Here is a 16,789-nt window from a genome sequence, read left to right as displayed (position 1 = left end):
TTTAATTCATGTGTAGAAATTACACAAAAATCCTAAATCGTTCCTTATTCGCGAAAAAACTATTAGTATCACAGACAATACCAGAATTTTCTTTTAGTATACAATTGATTTAAAGCATTTATCTTTACATTTAATTTTCGAAACCAAAATATTAAAATTCCTGTAATTGCTCAAAAGTGGTTAGATTGAAGTGCAAAAAAATTAAACAAATTTTTAAAATGTTGTTAATTAAGTTTATTTAAGTACATGTTTAGAAATTTGTATTTCAATTTGCATTAAACAATAACTATGTGCATTACATATAATTGAAATTTCGAAGATGTTGACCCCTCAGTATAAAAGAAGCAGAAGCTATTGAAACAATAAAGCTGCCATTATTGTTTATTTCTGAGCAAAGTATGAATGCATAATGAGCAGAACACGTTTTTTCATCGAAAAGAACTCCTTATGCATCTTTTATTTCTATTTCGTCCAACAACTTCATTTCCACTCCTCACCTATTATTTATGTTATTTCATATTTTCTTATTCTTCTTGGGCACAATTTTGTCCTATATTTTTTCCCCATCGGACACTCAATATTAGTGCCTCCTTGTCCCAGAAAAAAATTATTAAAATTCAGCACTTTTTCTAAATGATTTATTGACGCCACTGCAGTTCTTTCGACGTCCTTGTTAGGGGAAAAAAACCTTCCATTTACCAACCTTTGGAAAAAAATCGTCGATATTCTTGTTCGCATTGGTTTAGTTTCTTCTTTTTCTTTTTAGAGTTTTCCTGCGCAGGAAATACTGTATATGTATTACCTTTGAGATGGTTGTGGAAATAAATTTTCACATCACACAGCAAATTGAAGCATTAAATTCCAATAAATCAAACGTTTATATCCGGTACAACCGCAATAAAACTCATACTAATAAAATTAAAATGTAATGCTTAATAAAACAGAGTGTGTATGTTGGTCCTTTTTTGGTACAAAAACTGAAGCAAGTAGCAGAACAAATTTTCTGTCATGGAGCTGCACTTTGAGGATTCACCCACAAATTCACCAGAAAGAAGAGCAAAAGTATGGAGCCTGGGAAAAAGAGAAAATAAGTGAAATTTATGACCCTGTTTCTGGACCACTTTTAAATCCCGATATTAGGGTTAAGTCGTTACACCGAGAATGAAATTGATTGATCAATTGGCGTATCTTGTAGCAAATTGAGCTGAACAAATTTTATGAAATCCGATGGAAAATCTGCCAGAGAGAAGGGATTTTTTCCGCCTCTTCCGTTTCCCTAGCAAGTGTCATATTTAGTTTAAGGATTGATTTTTGATTGGTTCATTCTTTTAAATTTTATTGAATTTACTGAGATATATCACTTGTTCTTTTATTGTGCTTGAACTCAAAGCGCTATATATGTATATTAATATTCTTAAGTAGAGATGTTATTGATTTTGGGTTCATTATTCTATAATTAAATTATAACAATTTAATTATTGTAATAAAAATTTAAAAAAATAGAAAATAAACTGCATATATGCAGAGAAAATGATAATATTGAAATTATTTCCTTACAAAATTATTGAAATTTCTGAATAGACAATACAAAGTCTAAGCTCATTTCTATTTCCTTTGGGATCTTAGACAATAAAAAAAATTGTGAATATAATATTACATATTTTAAGGAATAATTTATTTATTTATTAAATTTTTATATTACTAGAGAGTGTTCATTTTTGTATATAATTTAGTTTACAAATTTTATTAAGTTATTTATAAACGAGGTAACTGTCCATTCGGACCCATCAAACATTTGCTCCCGGTAAGACTTGACTCACAACTGTACCATTTGAGCCAAGGATCTCACTGCCAAAGACCCTTTTTAGAAAATAAAATTTTAATTTTATTCTGCAACGTATTCCGTTTATTAAAATTTTTTAAAACTTATTTAACATCTCTTTTATTTCTGTTTTTTTCTCCAATACCGCCTATGAAATATGAGTATACCAGAGGGAGAAGTGGGGCAGCTTTGAAATTGGGGTTTTCTCCTATTTTTAATTCAATTGAGCCTCATCATGATATAATTGTAAGCCCGATGCGGCTCAACCTAGTCCCCGGCGAGTGGCCTTCAAAGTTGAAGCCAATTTCTTACTTTCACATACAAATGCGTATGGGAATTTTTCTGCACTCGTGATCGTTATGCTAAATATTTAAAAAATGAGAAGTTTTTCCGTATTATAAGATACCTTTCCGTATGAAGGGATAATTATGATAAATTTTTGTTTAAATAAATTTTTTCCTTGGAGCACTGTGAGCTGAGTCCGAGATCAATTTAGAAATTGGCTTCAAATAGCTCCATATAAAAAGCCCAACTTTCCATGTGCTTGGGCTCAACTAAATAAAATTAAAAACACTCAGAAGGAAATTGGCCGTCGACTGGGTTGACATGTGTCGAATAGGCCAAACGCTCTACATAATTTAGCTCCACAGAAGATTGAGAAGCTAAATTACGTTATGAGATGGTTCAATTCCAATTAAAAATAGAAGAAATATCCTCATTTCAAAGCTGTACCAAATTCAAAGGTGCCCCACTTTCCCCTATACTGTATTATATTTTGCCAAAATTTTGCAATTCTAAAGTTTCAAGTAAAATAACTCCTGTCTGTTTATTTGGTTTTGGTCCTTTTACTAGCCTAGAGATCAAACTGTGAGAGATATCGAATTCCGACTTTCAATGATCCTCCTTATAAGATATTCCTTAGTTGTCATCGTTCTCCTTTCCCGTAAACCCCGTAAAACTGCAATAAAAGTATGTTTTTGGCTTATTTTAAAAATGGCTCTAACAACTCGAACTTGAAAAAAAACCTGAATATAAGCAATTAAAGTACCGGTAATTAAATGTTTTCAAAAATTATTTTATATATAGCTTTTATTATATTTTAATATGGTTATATCAACATGATTTACGAACTAGTTTAAGATCCCTATATTTTCCCTTGCTTGGAATAATGCTTTTATTATGTGAATTTAAAGTTTCAAGCAATAAATTTTCAGTTTTTCGCTTCAGTGAAATCTCTTTTGGGTGGAAAATCCACAGCTTGATGAAAAACTAAAACAGCAAATTGGTAAAAGACATCTATTTGTTTAAGATTCCATCGAGATACTCCCATCTTTGAAAGATATGTGGGTGTAAATTTTCTTTTATGCCAAGCGCGATAGAGTTAAAAATACCGCGAAAAAAATATGTGACTAAGGGGTCTCATGTTTGGGGCTTTCATCTGGTCTGAATTGTGGGATGGATGCACTGAGTATTTAGTTAATGGGTTTAACAATTTAAATATGTCTTCACCTCCCATTAGAACTGCTTGTTGTGCCATCACACAGAAATAGACATTGACGAATGGTGATATCTGGACGCAAAAACATGCATCAAATAATTTATCCACGAAGAACCTTTTCCAAATAGAAAGGGCAAAAATTCCATAAATAAATTACATCGCAACTCCCCAAGCCACAAGAACCATGTTATTCTGTTATTTACAGCCCGAGAAAAACTTCTCATTTTTAGTGTATTTATCTTTCATTGAGATGACTCCAAAGTTGATCCTTTCCATGTATTTTTATAAGAACAAAAAAAAGAATTTCTCTCACCCTCCAAATATCTTTGCATATTTCCATCGTCCGTCTCCTCCATGAAATATGACAAGACACTCAACAAATAACAATTCAAGTCCATGTTTCTCTATAAAATTTTACGACAACGTCGATTGATGGTTTTATGCTTCACAAACTCTTCTTGCATCTACCACCCGAAGCTCTTGCATTTGGGCATGGGATGTGGTATTAAAATAAGGACTTTCCGTGGGTGGCTCTTAGGCACTATTTTTACAGCATTTCCCACCCTAAAATCCTCTGTATGTTTCTCCTTTTCACTATCTGTTTAATTGTCTACAACTTGGCAATTAAATAAAAATTTTATTGTCTTTTTCAGGTGAGTGACACGAACTTGTCGAGAAAAATATTGAATGTCTCAGCAAGAAACACTCCAGAGCATATTTCCATGGACACGTGGCTCTGAGTATAAAACAGTTACCATCTTGATGACAGACAGAGATTTTCGAAACCATCATTAATTTTAAAAAGGTAGTAACCATGTTTCATCACTTACTTGTCTTACAATTTCATCAGAACTTATTTTCGAGTACGAAACGTGGTGTTAATGTAAAATGTGCCAAAAATGGTATTTTTGTACAAAAATCTCACAAAAATACATTTTTCCTTTTTCAAATATGCCTCGTTCAAGTAAGTTATTCTGCTGATAAGATATATTTGATTTCTTGACTTTCGATGAATCTGCTCTAAGTAATCGTTCGTAACTACAGCAAAGTAAAGTTTTTTTTTAAAGAGCTCTCAGAAAAATAGGTCCCAGCGACTAAGCTTTTGCAATTTTTTTTTACGCGCAAGAGCTTTAATTAAATTTTTTTTTTATTCCGGTAAAAAAATCCACTCTTTTTGACCCACGTAACCCCTTAAGGGGTTAATTTAAGTCATTAAATATATTAGAATGCACCAATAAAATATATTTTATTGAAATTTTTATTTGAAAATATCAAAAATTCAATCGTTGGGGCGAGATTTTCAGAGACGGGTCCCGGTCAAAATCTCGAAAGCAAAAATCTCGAAAGCCAAAATCCCGAAAGCCAAAATCCCGATAACCAAAATCCCGAATTGGCCAAAATCCCGAAAGTCAAAATCTCGAATTCTTAAAAGTGTCATAGGTATTCCCACGATTGTACTAAACGGTAAGAAATATTGACTTCCGGTCTTCGATGACTTATCGAAATCACTAACCACCCCTTTCATCCCCTCCCAAAACATGATTTTTTGACTTATCTCAAAATTGGCAGAAGCGATTCCATTGATTTTTAGATACGTTTTGTAGTTAGTCCAGCTGAACATTTCATTCTTAGACACCTTTCACCAATTAAATCATCATCCTGAATTATTCAAGGTCAAAAAGCCTAGTTTTTAACCAATTTGCTAAAATTATATAATTAAAATAATAATGATTTTTAAAAATATCCACTTCTTGAACAATTTTCAACTTCAAGATGATTTTGTGGTAATTTATCTATACAAACTAATCGAAATTGAACTTATATAATCATCCAACAAATTTCCAAGAAAGACTATAAGGCAGAGCTCCTTCTCGGGAATTCGAGCAGCTCGCAAAGCCTCGGACGCTTTGCCACCCCTTTTTCAATAGATTTTTTTTAAAACGTCTCCAAAAATCTCGTCCCAACAGGTGAATTTTTAAAACATTGAAATGAAAGTTTCAGAAAATTCAGTTGAAATATAGTACTTTTGAATGCTTAAGATCTTGAATTAAATATTTCTTTTATTATGTTCAAAAAGATGTAAAAAGAATTTGTTGTTTTTTTTTTGTCTGCGTGACCCACGTAACCCCATTAAATGAGACCCTTTATTTTACAATCATATAGGGTGAAAGGAACGGGTCCCGGTCAAAATCCCGAACGCCAAAATCCCGAAAGCCAAAATCCCGAACGCCAAAATCCCGAAAGCCAAAATCTCGAATTCTTAAAAGTGTCACAGCTACTCCCACGATTGTACCCACGCTTGCTGGAGGCAAAGGGAAATCTTCTGTGTCTTGGGAAATTATTATAAACATTTTCCTCCATATAATTTCATCAATTTCAGGATTTTTAAAATTCGGGATTTTGGCTTTCGGGATTTTGGCTTTCGGGATTTTGGCCTTTTCGGGATTTTGGCGCTCGGGATTTTGGCTTTCGGGATTTTGGCTTTCGGGATTTTGGCTGCCACCGGAAAGGAACACCTATTAATACTTTAAGAACTAATGTCAGGACCTATTGACACCCTACTCTGTACCATTTGGAATACGAAATTTGAGCACTTATCCTTATTGAAAAACGTAGATTAATTAAAAAACGCCATATAACTTACATTTTAATAGATATATGTGACAAAAGTGTCAATAGGGGTTTCCTGTCGAAGAGGTGTTCATTCGACGCTAACTATACATGAATAATATCACCAAAGAAGAAGGATTAAGAAGGGTTAACAAATGTCCCGTTCTTAAAAGATCCGAACCAACGATAGTTTAGTTTAGTGTATTTGTCGTATTAGTGAGTTGAGTACTGAGTAGTGACACTGACTGAGAGAAATCCGAAGAAGTTAAAATAACATTCCGCAAATGTTTATTTTACCCTGCAGTATTGATCCGAAATCGGTGTAAGTATTATGCCTTTTAGGTGTATTAGAGGTTAAAGTTACCCTTTTTCATGTTAATTTTACCCTTGAAAAGGTGTAAAATTAACATTAAAAAATTTTGATATCTTTTTACATCTAAAAAGTGTTGAGGAAAAAGTTAATCGCGTCCCCATTTTTTTTCTCACTGGAATTAAGTTCATTACTTTGTTCTCGAATTGCACAAAGACATGAGGTTCAAATAACATTTTTGGACAGTTTAACTGGTTTAGTGTTATCTTATGGACGTAAAAAAAAAACACAATGACGAAAATACTTTAATAAGTTACGTGAATTTTGTATTTTGTTCAACACGTAAAATATTTCATGAGTTTTATTTTCAATATTAGAATTGATATCTTCGATGCAGAGTACGTGCAGAATTATATTTTTACAACTGCATATTTTATCGCAAAAAGTTCTACATTGTAAGGGCAGGGATCAATACAACACTGCACTTTTTTGATTACAAAGCAACTCTATCATCATAAAAAGAATTTGTTACGTTTTCAATCAAAAGGGAACAATTAATGATCTTTTGTGTAATTGAATAAAAATCGTAAAATCATTTTTTTTTTCGGATTCGTCTGCTATGTATCTGCACATTTTATCCTCAATCGATATACCTTTAGCAAATTTTGCAAGGAAATATCTTAACGTGAGCGATACTAAAACTTCAATTTACGACACATTAAACATCCCAGAAGACTTCATTGGATCTTGTGCAAAAAATATCGCTTAATATTTAATACCTTCGTGATTTATCTAATAGTTTCAATCATGAATGTGTCATGTTGTTCACCCCGCAAAATGAACTTGTATTTGCATCTACTTCGTGCTAAAATTGCCATTTGAGACTTTTATTGTCACTGCAAATGTCTTCATAACACATGCCATTTACAAATGGAATGTGATGTTCTCACATATTTGAGCGGTGATATTGAAGCTCCGCAGGTGATCTCCCTGATTAGTTTTTGGAATTCTGGCACATAAAACGTGCCATTGATTTTCTGCAAATGGAAAATGATAGTATTAAATATCTCTGTAGTTATTAAATACTAAATAGTGCGTTGCACCTAATAATAATAATAATAATAATAATAATAATATTTGTAATGAAAATAATACAGAGATGGAATTTTGAGTCCCAAGCTATGTGGAATAAAGTACAAAAAAATTAAGGGGTTATATCAATCCGAGAAAACAAGGATAGTAAAATTAACCATCACAAAATTTACTACAGAGCTACGGTGTCAATTAAAGCCTTAGCGCTGGGTCCCCTCCCCTTGCCCTGTATCAGACGTGTGAAAATTTTAAATTGACCGATGCATTAGCAAAGTCACAAAAAAACCGTTAATTTTAGGTTTTTAAATAAATACAACCCCTTGACTAAAAACTAATTCAATTCCTTTCACGCAAAAACAATTTTCGGTAACCTTACAGGGATCCAAACCTGGGACTCTTGTTTTACAACTTTGACGCTTAACTCTGTAACCTATTTGTGTACTCCTAATCTCCACGAAATTTTCCGTTCTGTGCTCGAGCCTGAATTTTGTAAGTTCTTAAAATGAAAATAAATAAAATCACCGGCATTCCCCCAATTAGCCGTCCTCCTAGTTTTCCTGTGAGCTTAATGTATTGCAAAACTAACAAAGCTAACAAAGATCATTCAGTTTTCAGCAAAAGTATATGGGGTTAAAATCAATACTTCTATAGTTCCCACCACCAAAATTGCAACTTGGATGATGATTGGGCTTCTCTAAGAATCATATTAGGCATATGAATGAGTTTATCATGACTAAACGTCAAAGAGACAAATGATCGAAAATATCTAACCTGTAAAAATTGGCAGTAAAGATTTTTTCTCAATTGTGAGTATACACTGATGACTAAGGACCATTGATCAGAGGTTCTTTGAATAAATTTCCATTACCTAATAAACTGAAATCTATCTACCTATCTAATCCTTTACTGTCAAATGTCACAGGCTAAATATTTTCGAGGATCAGCCTGAATATATTTGAAAACTTATAGCATATTTGCATCGGAAAATACTACTTCTACTCTAACTTAATCAATGGCATCAAACGAAAGTATATCATTGCTTGTGTACAGCGTACGATTTATTCGACACATGTCAATACGACTTATTCGACACATGCCAACCCAGTCGACGGCCGCACCCACCAATCCAAATCTTTTATTCCGTTGACATGTCAAACCAGTACTATCCTTATTGGTTATGAAAGACTGCTTTAAGGATCCTATTGTAACTGTCCCCAGTCTGAGGTGAGTGAGCATCAGTCGCCGTGGACGGTCTACTCTCATGTAATGAAAAATAGGTAGCACCTTTAGTTCTCCAATATCTCACCTTAACTTTATAATATTTATTATTTAGGTGAGCCCTATCAGGCCTTACACTTGGATCAGAAACTTCACCTAATACATTTGCTTTATTTGTTGCAAATAACACATTGTGGTAAATGCGTAAACAAAGGAATACATTAGTTCAGTTGCTGATCCAAGCGGTGATCTGTCATTTCGCCGCAACGTAAATATTACTGCACTTAAATTATCGTGTTTCATGCTCAAAGTTTAAAGCTTTGCTTTTCTGATCTAATTTTAAAGTAAACTGATGCACATCTTTTGCTCGAAAAACATCAGAAACTACCTAGATTAATGCTTCATAAATTGCGATTTTAACATAGAGAACAGAAGGACCAAAGACAATATAAAAACACCGATTTGCAAACTTTATTGACTGAAATCTAAAAAAAAAAACTACTTATAAACATCGTACTAGTAAAATCAATTTGAATCATGCATTGTTCGAAAAATGGCCAGGAATTGAGATTAATTAGATAAATTTAGGTTATGAATGTCAGGCAACAATCAAATTATTGCAAAACAAACGTTCTCATTAAACAGTTTTGAATTAGAAAAAAATGAATTGAATACTAACTTTCAAAAAAATAGCCCCATACAAAGCGACAATCTGCGTGCAGGAAAAGTGTGGTGATGATTCCAAAATTGCAGCTATACATCTAAAACGATGTGAAAAGCGGGTAAATGTGTCGAAAATGCACATGGGGACACAATGGAAATTAACGAATCAGCAAAATTCATGCAACTTTTGCCATTCAACCCACACAGAATCCACCCTTTGAGGGTTTGAGCGGGGGGCAAGCTGACTTTGCCGTGAACAAAAGGCGCTCCCGCCCTTGGAAATCGTGTAATCATGGTGATTGTTGTTGTGAGCTGAAGCTCCTTCCGCCTTTTCCCACTGCTTCCGGTCCAAAATCCAATTGTACCATCTCTTAACCCATTCACTCCTCTATGCGGGACTTCGTGAGGCATACCCTGCATTTCAAATATTCATTCCATTTCTATTTGCAATTTATATCATTATATGAATTTCACCCGCACACCATTCGTGTGAGTCGACAGATTTGTCATGGAAATTTCCCATGGTATTCCCCATCCTTTTAAACCGTTTGCTGCTAAATTAAGTCAGGATTGCAATGTGAAACACTGATATAAAATGTCCCTAACTAAACTGTCAATTTTAAACTGAAATACCTGTCAAATTCCTAACCGCAAAATCCCTTTCATGCGAAAATTACATCGAATAAAATTCTCTTCTATTTTTTCCAAAACTTTCCAATTGGATCTGGGCACTTTTTCGGTTTCATGGTGTTGCAAAGCCGGATTTTCTGATAAAATTGAAATAAATTGCTATATGCAGTGTGTTTGGTCGCCGGCAGTGATTTGGGTGCAAAGCCGAAGGGACATTCATGGAGGATAATCAGGTCAGAGCACGGTGTTGGTAAACACACAAATGCATAATTGCAGGACGTCGATTTCCGATGAAATTCTATTTGCCGAGGGATTGGTGGCAGGTGGTGAAGGATTAAAACCACACGACACGCAATTTCCCGTGGAGGAATTTATTCAGCCGAACCGATTTTGCGGAAGTTTCCCTGTACTTCCTGCATTTTCTTTGGCATTAGTTTCTGAATTGAAGATATATATGTTGTTTTTTATGTTCTTACTTCTTCAAGTTCTGAAATTCAATTAATTTGATTTGCAGAAATAATGATAAAAATCTTAAAACTGAAGCTTAAAACTGAAACTTAAAAAAATCAAAAAATTTGGGGATCCATATTACAATAGTCACAGTGCCTTTTTACAATGTTTTGTAAACCAGTTCGTTTGTTGAACTCAATTTCTCTATCAGGATTACAACAACGATCATAATTTGAAGGTCGTGAGTCACTTCCCCTCTCTAAAATGGTACAAGGCGTTCGTGGATAGAAGAAGTCTGTCTTGGTTTGACCGAGAAATAGGGAGCATCAAGATCTGGGTTCCTGAGCTATATAGAGATCGGATAATTGGTTACTCCATGGCCCAGGACATTACGATTACATTGAATCGAAGACAATGAACTTTTCTCTGAAACTGTAAACGAAATTAGATGTAAGACGCAACAATGCATTCAAAGTTCCATCGACTTAATTATTCGCTATTGCATTATCATTATTATTAATCGTGTCGACGCATAGAAATTTACACATATCTTGCCCAATAACGGGCTACGTCAATGGCAAGCGGGGTTGCCGACATCAATTCTCCTACTTCGCGAGAAGCAGGAGACTGGTGGCAGCTAAAATCTCGAAAAGGCCAAAATCCCGAATGTTCAAAATCCTGAAAGGGATGAAATTATATGGGGGAAAATGTTTAGAATAATTTTCCAAGACACAGAAGATTTCCCTTTGCCACCATCAAGCGCGGGTGTAATCGTTGGAATAGCTATGACACTTTTAAGAATTCGGGATTTTGGCTTCGGGGATTTTGGCTTTCGGGATGTTGGCGTTCGTGATTTTGGCCCATTCGGGATTTTGGCTTTCGGGATTTTGACCGGGACCCCAGGAGACAACGGACAAACACACAAGTGTGGGGTAGTTTGAATTACCCCACACAGCCACAAAGGACGTCATATTCCGAGATCCGATTCTGTTGTCTCTCAATCGCGCTACGCCGCTCCTCAAATGATTGAGAGGCAACTACGTCGCCCAGTTTTGCTCACCATCAAGGAGGAAGGCCTTCCCTTAATTCGACAAAGTCTGGTGGAAGGATTTCCTTCCACAGATTGAGTCTGACCTCCTCTGGAGATTGGTCAAGTGGTTTGACTGTTTGGCAAAAGCTCTTGCGAGACTTCAGCCTTGCTCTTGGTTTTTGTGACCGTAGAGAAGATGCCTTGGTTCAGAAATAAGCTTGGACATCTCTCTACTATTGCATTAAAAATTTGGCAAAAACAACCTAAATAATAATATATTTAATTTCGGATAAAATACAAATACAAATGTCTCCGGGAGTGAGCCTCCACTGTCCTTTGCAAGACAGCCGCGAATCTGGCATCCTCCTCGCTTCACTTGTGAAGACCGACTGAGGAGCGGATTCGATTGTGCATTCGAAATAACTCGTCGAGCACTCACAACTCCATCTAGCGGAACTAAAGCAATATAATAACTTGAACTTAACCGCCGTTATAGGACCCCTTAAAGTTACCACCCCAGCGGAACAGCGATTGGTACCGTTGGCTTAGAAGAGTCTTCATCAGGACGGGCTTCCTCCCTGCAACTCCTTCAGGCTCAACAGTCCTACTACAAATCTTACGTTCTTTAGTTGTAATCCTACGACTGATTAAAAAATATTTTACTCAACATAAATAAGGCTTCCAATATATGACTTAATTTTATTTATACGAATTTGCGTAGCTTTTTTCAAATATTTTTCATAACTTCAGATATGAAAACAAAAATTTAGCAAACTCAAAAAGTTTCTCTATTAAAACCAAAAATACGCGTTTAAATTCCTTTAAAAAAAAAATGAATCCACATTCTCCATTTCAGAGTCTTTCATTCAAATTCAAAATGCATAATGCAGCAAAAATGTGAAAGAAATTGCTGGATTTTTCCTCCTAGGAGGAAGAGAGAGAGTAAAAGTTTTTCCTCAGCGAGAAAATCCGTGTATGCTAATTAAACAAATTTACTCAGATTTCAATTAGCGCCAGAATTTAATTCAATTCTCTCGGACGGAGATTTGGGATATGAATTTCGCGGCGGAAAAGTTTTCCTTTTTGCATAACAATAAAAAAGATAATTGCAGAGGATGGGATAAATTCCGGTACTGGGGAAGTTTTCCAATCGATACAGTGACGTCATCAACAGAGATGGCTCGTATTAATGCTATCAGCGATAATGTGCTAATGACGAGTATGCCTTGACAATGGGTGATAATCTCAATTAAATTGGACATTATATGGAAGCTCGTCGAACCGAACAAATCCTCAATCACAGTGAGGAATTTGTACAATTGTCACTAGTCTCAAATATCAATAGTTTTATTGGTTCTAAGACAGTATTAGGATTAAATTGCAACTTTTCCGTATCATCATCCAAATAATCAGTCAGTTGACGATGTCCATCATAATCGTAATTTGAAACATAAAATTTTCACTAAAACCCCTCCTTCTGTATGAGAAAGTTTGAGTTTCACGAAAAGTTCAAATATAAAAGAAGAAACCATTGAAGAGAGTTACTCAATTCTCGTGAAACTCCTTTTAAATTGTCTGCAATAAAAGAAAATTTGTGGCCACAATAATTTAATACTTTGTGTGAAACATGATGACAATGATGAAGATTTTCTCCCTTTGTCTTAAATTTGCTTTTTCTTTAAGGGGCTTCCTCTTTCTGATCTCTTGAGCTTTTTTCGGGGGCTTTTCCCTTTGATATGCTACGTCGTAAAACCTGAATGTATAGAGGATAGGGTAGTCTTCCATTTGAGAATTTTACGAGAAAAATGGCAAGAGTTCCACGACAATGTGGTTAGTCTTTTATCACAAACTCTTTCTTCATTCTTTGAGGTTTTTTTTGTTGTGTTAGCATTTGTGGCTTTTGTAATGAAAATGAAAAGATATTTTATGAAAGTTTTCCAAAATTTTATTTATTATAAAATAGAATTTTGTTGCAGGTTTTTGGGTACCATACACAATAAATTTACAATAAGGAATTGTCCTTTTTTGTATTTTTTGGATAGTGCAATTGACTATTTTGAAAATATATATAATACAGGATCAAACTGTTCCTATAGTTTCTAAGATACAAAAAAAGTTCCCATACACATTTTTTTTTAAATCGACTGTCTATCGAGAAAACTGATTTTATATTTTTAAAAATTACATCTAATAGGAACACGGGAAAAAAGAAATATTTTCGTTAGATTAGAAAAATTTGTTCTCAACAAATATCATTAAAACTGATCTAAGATTCTGTGAATAGATGGATAGTTAGTATATAAAATCGTGCATAAAAATAATGTTGTAGGATAAATTTATGAAAAAATTGGTGTCAAAGTGTTCTAAGCTTTGATAAATCCTTAAAAAAATCTATTCTAAAGAAATTAATGTAAAGTTTGTTAAATAAATTACACTATTTATCAATTTTTAGAAATATCTGTAAAAACGAAGTAACTGGTTATAAATTAAAGATTTAATTCAATTTCTATATGCGTAAGAAATATTCTTCCTGTGACCTTTAGGGTATTTAGAACAGAAGTGTTTACTCAACAAACAGATTATATTCTGAAGTGTCGAAATTGATGATACACAACATTTTAATTATTATTATAAGCTTTAACTTATTTTAATTTGCGACTTAATTCATACCGAAATTACAACAAATCCAACAGCTTATTGTAGATTAATAAGAAAATCATATCCTAAAGAATTTCTACTAAAACCAATTCTGTTCTCAAACGACCAAAACGATGAAATATGCATAGGGTTCTAAAACTTTTAGTAAAGTCAAAGTAGAATGCTTTTAAGATTCCATATCTCTACTCAAATTGTGACAAAATCTGTTAAATAGTTAACCCTTTAAGAACGATTGGGTCTCCGGTGACTCAAAAATGAAATATTTTCTATGACCTTCTAAAGCTATATTTTGCTTTACAAAGTCAGAAGAAGTGATATTTCAGATCCCAAATGTTTGACCCTCTCTTCCTTAACCCTTTAAGGACGAGAAGCTTTCCGCTGAGCGAAATTCAACGAAATCAAGTTTCCCTCGGTATTTTAGCCTAAATAAGAGATTTACGGTTAAAAAGAAATTTTCCCATCCCTAGGAGTCCTGGAAGACTATGGGTCATATATGACCCAATCGTCCTTAAAGGTAAAAAAAGCTCAAAATTTTCCAGACGACTAGTTTACTCGTTTGCTCTGTTATTTTTGAAAGATAAATAACTTGAATATATTTGTAATAATAAAAAAAATACTTAGAGTACGAGTAAAAATTAAAACGATAAAAAATTAATTTTAAAAAATCTCATTCAATTTTTGGTCTCAAAGACTCTTGAAGACTTGTACACAAAAACAATAATTTTTATAAAAAAATGTATTATTTACTTCATTTTTAATTTTTATGATATTCATCGAAACAATTGCGAGTACTGGTAACACAGTACTTGGTCTTATAATCCTCTTTTCTGATAGAACCATGTGCACCTCAGTTTTCTTCGAAACATTTTTGATGGTAATGGGTAGGTGCAATGTTGCTTGTCTCTGGGAATTTCAGACATACGGTTGCACATTGCTGTGGATCCAGGAGTTCTTCCGGAGTTGATGCGTTCTCGATGAAGACTTCAAAGTCCATTTCATCCACGTCTTGTTCCAAATGTATTATGTCGCTTTCGTTCAGGTCACGATTGTCGGCATCATCGCTATCTTCCGGGCGTTCCGGGCATAATATGTGGATGATTTCGGGTTCACTGATCATGATTTTTTTTCCATTCTTGAAGTCATGTACAAGAGTAAAAAGTTATGAATTTACAACATATACGCAGAAGTATCTTATAAATTATCAAAATATTACCTTCTTCAGTCAGTATTGCACTGGGAAATCTCAGCTAATTGATATATCACACAATATTACACGAATAATTAACTATTTTCCGTACACATAAACAAAAACATGAAACAGTCTAACCTTAAATCCACGAAAATCCACTAGTGACAGATTCGGTGTTTTTTTACCTTTAGGGACGATTGGGTCATATATGACCCATGAAAATTATGAAGCTTTCCTGAAAATACCAATAAACTATAATTTTTACTTTGTTGAGAAATATTATGTATAGTTATTATAGTTTCAAATCCCAAGAGGTTTTTGCTTAAAAAAAATAGAAATATTAAAAATATTAAAATTCAAGCACCAACGTGAAAAATTGAAAATTCGTCATTTTTGAGCTCAAATATTTTTTATATAGCAAATAGCTGGAGACTTGCAAAAAATATCCTAGATTCCTACATCTTTCTACTTCGTGATTATGTACAAACATTAGAAAGAAATAACTTCAGGTAGTCAGGAAAAATTATTTTCTCTATGGGTCACGGGTGACCCAGTCGTCCTTAAAGGGTTAAAGGGATACAAGCGGCTCTATATTATTTTTAAACATTTTATTATATAATTTTTTTATTATACCTTTATTCGCTTCCTAAATTATCCAGAAGTTGCATGAATACGATAGAATCAAACGATAGAATCGAAATTATTTAGGATTGTATAAACTCTCGAAACTTAAAAACTGATTTTAATTTTTAAATTTACTTCTGTACTCTACTTATGGTAGGTGTCATGAGCCCTACAATTAGTTTTAGAATAATAATAATAAGTTTTCATATCGTACGTTTAAAGAAATTTGTTCTCAAATGACAACAATGACGAGGTCCAATAGATTATACATTTAAAATTTATTTGATTTTTTGACACATTTTTTTGAATTTTTGACTAATCAACAAGATAAATACAATTTTTTCTGGTTAAAAATTTGTTCTCAAATTTATGAATCAAGTTCGCATATACAGAACAATGTCACCTTCAAAAGTATCTAACAATGAAATTCCCTTCTTTTGAAAGATGCAGCTTAAACTTTATTTGATTGCTCGATCCACGAGGCCCTTGTCTGCATATGAATAGGCAAATGATGTGGTATAATATTTAACCGTGTGGTGTTGGTCTTGTTCTCGTGGTTTATGATCCAATAAATGAATCAATGGGCCAGAGAGGATTACAGCATAAATGGGAGATGATTGGATCAAAGACGATGACGGTGCTCTTTCTAATGACTCTGTTTGTGTCATCCAACCGTGGAATTCTCATTCGGGCACACGTTCAATTCGTCTTTTCTCCTCCTTTAAGAAGAAAAAAAAATGGCAAAGAGGGGCCTCATAAGGTGAGTTCAAGGTGTGATCTACAATAATAAATTTTATTGACACTCTACATAATCCATCTCACTCACTCCTGGAGGGTACTATCTGTGAGCCCCATAATCCCCATCCCAATTTAGTTGAGACGAGTTATTGTGTCGCTCAGAATAAACTGCTCTGTGTATCTCCATTAATATTTATTTATGCGCTTCATGTAAATGATTCTGCATTAAGCATTTTCAGTAAATAACATTTATACGC

The sequence above is a fragment of the Phlebotomus papatasi genome, chromosome 2, assembly GCF_024763615.1.
Source record: "Phlebotomus papatasi isolate M1 chromosome 2, Ppap_2.1, whole genome shotgun sequence".
NCBI classification, from domain to species: Eukaryota; Metazoa; Arthropoda; class Insecta; order Diptera; family Psychodidae; genus Phlebotomus; species Phlebotomus papatasi.
Note: the sequence above shows the minus strand (reverse complement) of the source record.